The following is an 11,871-nucleotide window of genomic DNA, read 5'->3' as shown; positions in this document are numbered from 1 at the left end:
ATAACGGCTGGAGTGACTGGAGGTCTAACAGAACAGAACACTACTTCCTGCTTTTCAGCTCTATTGGTTTCCACTGACTTGGTGACCAAGCAGTAACCAATCAGAGACTTGAGGGTGGGCCACATGGGTCATAACTGTTGCTTTTGAATCTGAGCTGAATGCTGAAGATCAATTGCAAACTCATTGAACAGTTATGTCCCATGTGGCCCCCCTTCAAGTTTCTGACTAACTCAGAGTTAGAGAGCTGAAAAGCAGGAAGTTGTGTTCTGGCTATTATGTTAGACATCCAATCACTTACATTTTTGGCTAACTAACTATATTAGAAACAGGCCCGGACTGGCAATCTGTGGGTTCTGGCAAATGCCAGAGGGGCTGCTATATTGAAAGTCAGTTTAGTGGGCTGGTGGGGCTGTTTGGGCCTCTATGTGGGCTGAGTGGGCCTCTGTGTACCTGAAATGCCAGGGCCTAATTTAATTCTCAGTCACAACCTGAAACATTTTTAATTTTGCACAGCCTATTTACCCAGTTTTTATTTCTATACTGAACTGTTCCTTTAAGCTTTGTTTATCCCTATATACCATGAACTGAATTTATGACCCCGCTATTTATATGAACTTTTTTAAACACTGAAACAAATAGGCTGTTTAAACCTTATCTAGCGACCTGTAGTTGTGGTGTCCAATATGTGGGCAGAACATACAGGTCACTAAAAGAGAGAGTAAGAGAGCACTTAATACCCTTAGACTTGAACAAAATAGAAGAAATAAATCCCTCGAACAAGCGTACTTCCGCTATAGGTAAGCACATTATGTGCAGACATGGGGGTGATTTCTCCCACATTAAATTCCAGGGCATAGAACATGTCAAATTGGGACCACGTGGAGGCGACATTAAGAAAATATTTGATCAAAGGGAAATATTTTGGATATTCACCTTGAGGACTAGGCATCCACATGGTCTCAATAATGACTGGGAGGTAACATGCTTTTTTCAGCCATAATGTGTATATATGTATATTGGATGATGTACAAGTGAAAGGCCTTATTGTTAAAAAAGTGTGAATATCAATGCATCTTTTTTGTAACATTATACAATGAGAATATCAGCTGTGACTAATATGACTTGTAACAAACAAGATATATGTTGTTTGTTTATTTTATATTTGAGATTTTTTTTAATGAACACAGGTATATAAGGCACAGGATATCCTGTGACCTCACCTCTGATGAAGTGCCAGAAGGAGGCATGAAACGCGTCAGGTGATCTAACATGTCATAGGGTAGGAGTACATCTGTAATAGATGCCTGTTTGTTGTTTTATTATTCCAATAAAGCTGAACAGTGATTTTTATCTCATGTGTGAAGAATGGTTTTCTCACCTACCAAACCCCCTACATGTGATGTCTACTGGACTGGAGACCAGTATGAGGGAACCAACACACCACTGAGATTGGACACAATGGAAGAGTGGCCGCAGTATGGGCATGTGAGTTTTTTTTCTTCCTTCAAACATTAACTAAAACATGACACATGACTTTTCATCACATCTTGTCCTGATTTGGGTCCTGATTCTGATTCATAAGGATTCTGGATTCGCCCGAATCATAAAATAGTGGATTTGGTGCATTACTACATTTAAAATATTATAACTGAAACAGGGAGAATTTTCTTTTGCAGTGGCACTTGATGATTTCAGACTAAACCCCGGCTCCCTGAGAATACTAAACAACTTGAGTTGAAATATTTACTGCTGTTAATTTATTATAAATACTATTTATTCAAATTGTTATGTAGTGTAAGTATCCACTATTTTATATGTGAGACGTTTGAACGAAAGGTGTATTAAAGGGATGATAAACCATCCCTACTACTGTCTCTAGGTCTCAAAAGCAGTGTCGGACTGGCCCACCACGATACCAGGAAAAGTCCCGGTGGGCCCAGGTGTCAGTGGGCCCTCATGCTGCTAAACATTTAGCCTATTTCATAGCCATTCCCTATTTCTATGAGAACAAAGAGGTTAAATAGGTGGAATAATAGGTTATAGTATGTAAAGAAAAGAGACTAGGAGAATAGAGGTTGAGTGAGGAGAGGAAGAATAACAGTACTAAGAGTGGGCCCCTGGTCAAAGGTTTTTGGGTGGGCCCCTGGTGTCCCAGTCCGACACTGCTCAAAAGTAGGCATTCCTAATTAAACATATGTATAGAGACAATTATAGGAATTTAAGAATTGGAAGTTGAATGTAAATAGGACAGGCAGAAATTTAATTGGAGGATACTTTTGGCACTTGCTCTGGAAGACTTTGACAAAGCTTTATTGTGCAGTACTGTTTAAGAATCCATCTGTGACGTTGCTGGACTGCAGTTATTGCTTTAACTCTTGATAATATGTTGAAGAGTGCTAGAATAGTCCAGCAACATGTACTGTAGGTAGAACAAACTGATCACAATTGTCCCCTTTAATGCTTAAATCATGAAGCAATACGGCAGCTCTATATTTAGGTACTAATGTGAAGCTCAAAATGTGGGCTCAAAATAAGCATTTATGGGAAAATATAGTATGTTTCGTTAACACTAAAAACATTTGCAAGCATCTTTATGATCGTTAGCGACCATGTTTGCATCCTTTTCGACTGATTACAGACCTCAACAACTTCTTCACAATGTTCCGTACAAATGGCTTTTGGGAACATGCCCAGTGGATGTAATAAAAATTTCACAATCACAAAGTGCTTTTTTTTTGTGACAAAATATTTAACGAAACTACCGAGCAGGTGTTATTGTGTAGCAATAATGAGCAAATGAATATATACACCAGCAAATGATTTTACATTGCAAGCAGCCCTAAACATTCGCAAGAACGCCATTTTAAATAATGCTTGCAATTTTTAATTATATTCCCCCTTTAATGTCTTCAGTGAGGATCATAACAAGAGAGTCGTGTGTAAATGGAGTAGATCGGATTCACGCTCAAGGACTCTCTTGCATCAGAGGAACCCCTTGCCCTGGAGAACGTGTAAAATATTTATTGTGCAGTGCTGCTTTAAATGTCAGAACTACAGCTTTCATCATGTTTTTACCTTTAGTAATATACGGCACAATTCTGTGAGTTGTAGTCCAACAACTATGGGGAAGTACCAGCTCTATGTCCTCTTTGAGCCTGCCCAACCCAAGCCTTGCTCTCATAGGGACTGTGTGCAGATATAATTCTTTCTTATTGTAACTGCAGGTTATTGCTGCTTGCTAAAGGGCAACATAAGCTTCCTCAACAAGTTTCTGCACAATTGACAATTGAAAAGTATTAACACAAGTCAGATGTACCTGGGGCAACGCTAAGATGTAAACCAGCTGTCCCCGAAGCCAAGAGAAACATTGGTTGAAAATAGAAACATGATATAAGTAGTATTAGCATTTTCTTTCTCTTTAATCCTTCTATTCCTTTTGACAAATAATCATATTCAGTTTAACTGCACTCAGCAATTTGTTTTCTTTGATCTCCTTAATTAGCATTAAAATAATAGATTCATTATTAAATTGGGCAATATACTCATGTGTCCCACATGAGCCCAATAAATAGTGCTTCTGTTGCACAGACTATCTGCATGTTGTTTTCAATAAAAAAAAACATCTACTTAGTGGAGAACAGTGAAATTGAAAGCACTAGCACTGGATCCCACATATGTGATTCTTTATAGAAATAGTGGGAAGAGGGGAAAGCATATAATCCTTCCTGTAAACTTGAGACACAGGCAGCAGGTGGGTTAAATGGAGGGGGTGCTCTGGCTCCTTTATTGAGAACTATGATTCCATGGGGGAAGAGAGGGTGTTAGTACAGGTACAAACTGTGCTTTTTATAAGGAAAATATTTTTATTTATATTAAAGGAAAACTATACCCCCCAAACAATGTAGGTCTCTATTAAAAGATACTGAGTAAAACAGCTCATGTGTAAAACCCTGCTTCATGTAAATGAACCATTATCATAATAATATACTTTTTTAGTAGTATGTGCCATTGGGTAATCATAAATAGAAAATTGCCATTTTAAAAACATAAGGGCCGCCCCCTGAGATCGTAAGATTCACTGTGCACACATACAAACCACATGTAAGGTCACATTAGCCAATTAACAGACAGAGTTCTGCCTTTTGCTTCCTCACTTCTTCCTGTTACAGTTAGTGTTGTAGTATTTCTGGTCAGGTGATCTCTGAGGCAGCACAGATAGAGTCACGAAATGGTGGTTCAAGGCAAGAGATGTAAAAGGGCAATATTTATGTAAATATATATTCCAGTTTGGTAAGATTCTTTAATATGTCATTCAATTTGATATAAACTATCTGTTGCTTAAGTATTCATTTTGGGGGTATAGTTTTCCTTTAAAAGAGTGAGCAGAACCTCTCTTTGTTTTAATTATTCTGAGCACAAGTTTTATTATCTTCTAGTAGATTGAGGTAGACAGTTATATTCTTAAACAAGTTAGGATCAGTCTTTGGTCTTGATTTATTTTATTTTTTTAAGATTTACACTTTCACGTTGGTAGGGTCCATTTTACCCTAGCAACAAGGCAGTGGGTTGAAAGAAAAACTGGAATATAAACAGAGGAGAACCTGAATTGTAAAATAAGCAAAAGAAAGTAACAATAAAATTGCAGCCTTGCAGAGCAATAGTTTTTTGTTTGCCCCCATATTTAAATAAGGCAAATTAAAAAGAATAGGACAATGTGTAACTTCCTAGCTATTGCTTAATAAAAATGGTTAAATCATGTAAAATAATACATTAAGGGGCAGATTTATCAAGGGTCGAATTTCAAATAAAAAAAAACTTTGAATAAAAAAAAGACCAACCAAAATTTATTTAAAAAATCAGGTGAATAGAATTTCGAATTCAAATCAGACGAATCGAAGTAACATCATATTGGATCAAATTCGATTCAAAGTTTTTTTTCTAAAAAATGTCCACCAATTGACTCCAAATAGTTTCTAAGAGCTCCCCTAAAACAGCAATTCAGCAGGGTTTAGATGGCGAATGGTCTGAGATGGTCTAGATTTCAATATTCCAATTTTCGATTTTTTTTTTAAATTCAAATCGAATTTGGACTATTTCCTAGTCGAATTACACAAAAAATAGCTTGAAATTTGTATCTTTTTAATTCGAATTTTCACTTTGACCCTTGATAAATTTGCTCCTAAATAAAACAGAAAACAGGTCATTAGAAGTTGTTGAAATTTTCAGGAACCTCTTTAACGTAACAATTTGCCTTCAATTGATAATGGGATTCAATATTAGCATCATACAAAGATTCTCGTTTGTTGATCCTCCCATATAAAAGAGCATACATCTGGTAAAATTGCAACATTTTCTGAAAAAAATCATTGATATAAACTCAAAATAATTGTGCCTATTTATTTCTAAAGTATCTGGTTAACCATTGTAAGGAACTTTTTCATGGTGAGAATGGTATCGAAGTTCTATTTTTAGCAATTATAGGCTGTAAAATATGGTCTTAAATATGCTCATATATATATAATAGAATAAGAGTCAAATATAATCAAAAATGAAGATATCACATTGCAGATGGCCAATGTAATGGAAACGAATGCTCTTATAGGTGTGTCCTTGCTAATGAGCCATCTCTGTACTTAAAGAGGCTTCACCAACAAGTACCCATTCTCGTTCTGTTTAAATGTTGTCCATCAGATGAAGCAGGGAGAGCTTTTTTGCTTAGGAAACATTTTCTTTCATATTTCACGTAACTGAGACCATGGTGGCCACAGTCACAGCCAAATGATGTTGGGGAATTGAGACAAAGTTTTACGGGCAGATTTATCAAAGGTCGAATGTTAAAAGTATTTTTTAAATTCGAAAGACCTTGAAATTCGGCTAGTATCTTATTTTAGAAAAACCTAGAATATCTAATGTCGAACGAATATTACAGACCCAAATACTCAAATCGAATTAGACTAAACTCGAATCGAGTTTTTCCTCCAAAAAAACTTGCATGTCAGGAAGGCTATTAACATCTTCAAATAGGTCACTGGACCTCTGCCATTGACTTCTACAGGAACTCGGCAGGTTTTAGGTGGTGAATAGTCTAATTTGAATTGTTCCCAGGGTCCAAGTATGATAAATCTCGGATTCGAAAATCCAAATTTCCAATTCAAACCTTTATAAATCTGCCCCTAGACTTTGATGGTTCCTTCTCTAGCTCTACGACTATTTGCCCACTTATGGGCCCATACTGAACTCATATGTGATCTGAATCACCTCACATTTCAAGAGGATATTTTAATTAACCATGTTAGTGTATCTGATCAGACAGATGGGCTTTGTCGATCCTATTAGTGATTTATTGTACAGCTGTTGCTGAAAAACCTAAAGAAAAGACACAGGAGTTAATTTAAATAAACCTTATACATTTTAGGTGTTTCATAGCTTCAATACCCCCAACTACAGAAACATTTGGCAATTATTTAATAAATCTTCTACCACAAAAAGCAGGTTGGTTTGAGGAGCTGAAATCTGGAAGAATAATAATCAGTATGCCATGATGATATTGCAAAAACGTTGCAGAAACCACAAGGCCTTGATCTACATCAGATAGTGCTTGAAAGTGTGTGAAGGAGTCATAAGCATAAGTAAAAGTATGTGAACCTTTGGGACCCATAGTTCATTTGAAGGGGACGTTGCAGTTGGGGTTTTTAATCAATAGAATTTTAATCAGGTGTGAGTCAGGAAACCCTGTCTTATTTATAGAACCAAGTCACTATCCAAGTTGGATCTCTCTTTTTTAATTTGTTAATTTTCATAACCAAGTCAATTACAAAGCAGCACAATGTGTAAACAATCCAACCGACCCAGATAAAATGGAAATTCTTCTAGAAATCAAAACAAAAAATACAATATAAGAATAAAAATCATTAGCAACTTTGCGAAGGTGAAGTTGATTCCCTGGAACTACTTTGCTTTAGGATCTTCTGCCAAAAATCTCTTTGGAACCCCCAGATGAAGTGATACATTCTTTTTAGGGCTATAGAAAAATGTGTAAATATCTAGACCAAAGGGAACTAAAAAGGATGCTAGATTTCTTGTTCTTAAAGTTGTAACATAGATCTTAAGGCAGAAAGAACCCCTTCTGAAGATCAGCCTGGAGCAGGTGTAGAACAGGACTCATTGGAACAAGGGCATAGGAGTAATCTCGGGCTTCCTTCCCTCAACACTTCCTAAGATTCCCCGAGAGTGATTTAATAAAATAATGTTTGTGGTTAAAGTATAACAAGGCACTGAGAAGGACTAAAGCATTTGGCCCAGTGACTCACTGTTGTCCTCTCTAGTCAGCATTGCTGCCAGTCACTGCAAAGTGATGACTAATGAGAAAAGTAGCAAGCCTGTTTTGTTTTAATGCAACCAACCAGATAAGCACTTTCTAAGCATTTGGCTGAGTTATAAAAGAACTATTTTTGGTCATTATGTGCTGACCTTTGTGCAAGCTTGTAGTCACTAAGAGCAATGGGATGTTCCAGTGAGTATACTGAACAGCAAATAAGAGCATCAACATGCTCACAGTCTAAATGGCAGCAATCAACTGCCTGTTCCAGCAGTTAAATAGAAATATCATATTACACTGCAAGGAATTGGTATGCTCTTCCCATGTTTCCCATGGGTACTCCGGTTTCCTCCCACATTCCAAAAATAAACAGGCAGGTTAATTGGCTCTAGGTAAGTTTACCCTGGCATGTGTGAATGTAATTGGGACCCTAGACTGTAAACAATGCTGAGCAATGTGTGTTTAGTTATAACCAGAGCCCATAAACCTTTGCAGGTGACTAAATCCGACGTGCCATTAGCAGTTTCCATCTGCATTTCTGAAAGCAATTCCAGCAGTCTCTATTCCTGCTTCTTCTCTGGCTCCCATGGGCTCAGCTGGCTCAGGTCCACTTCTTCAATAACCACCCCCCTTAAGGTTTAGAAGAGTACCACGTGCGTCTTTGCTGGGGGGTATGTTGCATGGTGGACCCCTAGTGCCCCAGTCCGATGCTGCAGCTGACTGTGGGGGATACTGCAACTGCAATAATGGTACAGTAAGGGGCAGATTTATTAAGGTCTGAATGGTAAATTGGAATTCAAATTTAGAAAATGTTCTAATGTGCAAATTCAAACTTAAAAGCACCAACTCGAATTTGAAATGTATCACACCTCAACCATGGAAACAGGTCTAATTTGAATATTCGCCACCTAAAACCAGCCAAGTACATGTGGAAGTAAATGGCAGAGGTCCCTTGAACTATTTGAAAATGTTCATCGTAGAGTTGAGCCAACATTTTGGCAAGTTTCGCTGAGAAAATGACACCCATAGACTCCAACGGAAATAAAAATTGCTGCGCGTCAAAATAAATTGTTGAGGCAAAAGTCAAGGTTTTTTTTGAGGAAAACTCTAATCGAGTTTCGGGTCGGGACTATTCGATCGAATTTTAGACGTTGTAATTGTTTCAAAAATAACATATCATTTGAATTGTGGATAAAATTGAATTCATTAAATTTTTATAAAATTCACATCACTCTAAAGGGGTTATTTATCAAGGTCAGAATTTATCTCAATATCGGCTGCTACAAACTCCGATCTAACCCGCTCGGGTTTTCCACGCTTATTTATTATTACACTTTCCCGAAAATTACCTTTGTGGGAAAAGCTCAGATTCACGTTTTTTTCACTGAAAACTCCGAATTTTTCGAGGTTTTTTCTCTCAAAAGCTCCGAAAACATTGTGAAATTGCCCGAAACACCCGACACAACCAAAAATCAATGGGACTGTTCCCATTGACTTTTATGCAACCTCGACAGGTTTGAGATGACGTGGTTTTATATTCTGGCTTTTTAGCCCTCAGAGTTTAATAAATTCCGAAAAATTCGTGATTTTTTTAAAAGTCCGATTTTATAAAAAAAAAATCACACTTTTTTTGGATTTTGGGGAATTTGGGTATTCGGAGCTTAGTAAATAACCCCCTAAATGACTCCTGAAGTCTCCATAGTGCAAGTGCACAACTAGGTCTGCTATAACTCCAGAATAACTGTTCAGAGGTAAAGTCAGCACAATTCAGTTCCTGTCAATTCATTGAAAACAAGTGTGAAATTATTTTAAAGTTTTTTGTAAATGCAAAGGAACTATTGGAAAAAAAGTAGCATCTCTCTAGTGGCACCTTCACTGCAGGGGTGCTGACTCCTGCTCCATTTTTCATTAGTCAGGCAGAGCAGTGCACAGAACAGTAAAGGGCACAAAGGCGCTGCTTTCAGATGCAATTATAAATTCTTTGTAAACATCACTGAATCATTTTCACTTATATAAAGTGGCAAATTGTCAGGGCATAACAGTAAACAAAAACAAAAAAAATAAAAAAGGAGCCTTTAATTCATGAAGGTTACTGTGTTATTTATTCTATGTACATATATATACAGGTATATACAACTGAATAGTTACAAATACAAATGCATAAAATAATATTTGTGTGTATATATATTTGAAATTCACATTTAAAGTCTTTTTTGCATGTACATTTTATTGTCCAGGAGGCTTCCCTTGTGCTGGTCGGTAAATCAGTGTAAAACGTATTTGTGCTTTGCAGGATAAGAGCAATGACCTGTAGGTACAGTAACCCAAACTCAGAGTACAGCCCTGTTACATAGTTGTGTAAACACCTTGCAGGTAGCAGATGGGCCCTGTACAAGCACAAAAGGCCCCTCAATGACATTTGTTGCATCTGATCTATAGCAGCTCAGAGTAACGTTTTGGCAAAAGATCTTAGTGCAAATGAGGAAAATTCATTTGAACCCAAATAAAGCTTTTCAGTTAGGGGAAACCCCTGATTGTCATGTGACTTGCATAGACTGCACAGCCCACTTACACCTTTAAGAAATGCAAATAGTGATGGGCGAATTTGCGCAGTTTCGCTTCGCCGGAAAATTCGAAACAGCGAAAAATTCGCGAAACTGCGCCGGCGTCTCGTTTTTGACGCCGGCGCCCGTTTTTCCGATGCCGGCGCCCATTTTTGACGCCGGCGTCCGTTTTTCGGGAAATCTTTTTTGACGCCGGCGAATTTTTTATGCGAATTTTCGCGGGCGTTTCGCGAATTTATTCGCTGGCGGCGAATTGCGCAAATTCGCCGCGAATTTGCGCCTGGCGAATAAATTCGCCCATCACTAAATGCAAACACTAAAAACATGAAAGTGCTTTAAAGTAATTAAAATATAATGTACTGTTTCCCTGCACTGGTACAACTGGGGTGTTTGCTTCAGAAACACAACTATAGTTTATATAAACAAGCTGCTGTGTAGCCATGGGGGCAGCCATTCAAACACAGGATAAACAGTAGATAACAGTTAAGTTCTGAAGAATCCCATTGTATACTACAGAGGTTATCTGTTACCTGCTGTGTATTCTACGCCTCCTTTTTCAGCCTAAATGGTTGCTTCCATGGCTACACAGCAGCTTTTCTATATACATTATAGCAGTCTTTCTAAAGCAAACACAACTTTTACCAGAGCAGTGCAACAGTACATTATATTTTAATTAATTTAAAACAATTTTTTGGTGTTACTGTTCCTTTAACACAGTTACAAATGGAAGAGCTGAATCATTATAAAGGCAACAAATGGAGACACAGAGGAAATAATAAAACATCGGAGTGAGTTACACACACTCACTCTCACACATTGCACCTTTCCAGAACCTCCACCAGTCCCATGGGAAATACAACCGATTTTTGACAACTGAAATGACAGACTGGAAAGTGCTTCAATTGCAATAGAATTCCATAGAATGTTATGTGACAAAATGAAAATCTCACACACTCATCATGGATGAGGGACTCACATATTCATATGGCTGATGGGAATTAAAGTTAGCACATTAAAGCCTTACTAACAGGGGTGGCTCCTGTCTTCTTAAATTAAGGTTACTAGAGGATTGGCCAGAGCAGGGCACAGGCAACACTGGCCTGTCATTGGAAATATTTTGCATGCCAGCAACATTACCACTAGTATCTAAGGTATAAAGAAGTCAGTGCCTCACCGTGAGCTTCATTTCGTGGAAATAAAAACGAAATATAATCAATTAAAAATTTAAAGATAGTCATGTTGCTCATCCCCATCACACTCTTGGCAATTTCTCTTTGTGCACAGCCAGATTCTGATTGACAGTTTGATCCATTACATTACGGTGTGCTCCCTTGGCTTAGACAATGTATTAAAGCCAACTGTCTTTCAAAAACAACTGACTCCGACACAAAGCTGCATGAATAGAGGCAGATTGCTGCGAGGGGGACAGTCAAGACTTATTTGATTATTTCAGAAATAATGTACAATTCTTAATTATAATTACTTATATTACATGACTATTTTGTTACTCCTTTAAGGAGAAGGAAAGGCTTTGTGCACTTGGGGGTGCCAAATATTAGGCACCCACAAGTGATTGTATTGACTTACCTGAAACCCCGGGCCGGTGCTCCTATCAGCAGTAAACTGCACTGGCTTGGGGTTATACCAGTGAGCACCACGGAGCGATCTTCATCCAGTGCAGTTTTCTACTGATAGGAGCACCGGCCCGGGGTTTCAGGTAAGTCAATACAATCACTTCGGGGTACCTAACATTTGTCACCCCCAAGTGCACAAAGTCTTTCCTTCTCCTTTAAGGTTACATGCAAAATCCCAAAACCAGAACGTGGAGCTTGTAATCTAACTATTTAATCATATAAATGTTCTTCCAAGAAACTGACGTGTGTGAACCTAAGTAACATTTCTATGCCTAGAAGTTTAAAGTTTACAGGGTATAAGGAATGGCCAGAAGGAAGCTTAACTGCTCAAAGTGTTTATTGTAGGCACAACATG

The sequence above is a fragment of the Xenopus laevis genome, chromosome 6S (assembly GCF_017654675.1).
Source record: "Xenopus laevis strain J_2021 chromosome 6S, Xenopus_laevis_v10.1, whole genome shotgun sequence".
Lineage (NCBI taxonomy): Eukaryota > Metazoa > Chordata > Amphibia > Anura > Pipidae > Xenopus > Xenopus laevis.
The sequence above is the reverse complement of the archived record's forward strand: the minus strand, read 5'-3'. Positions refer to the sequence as shown.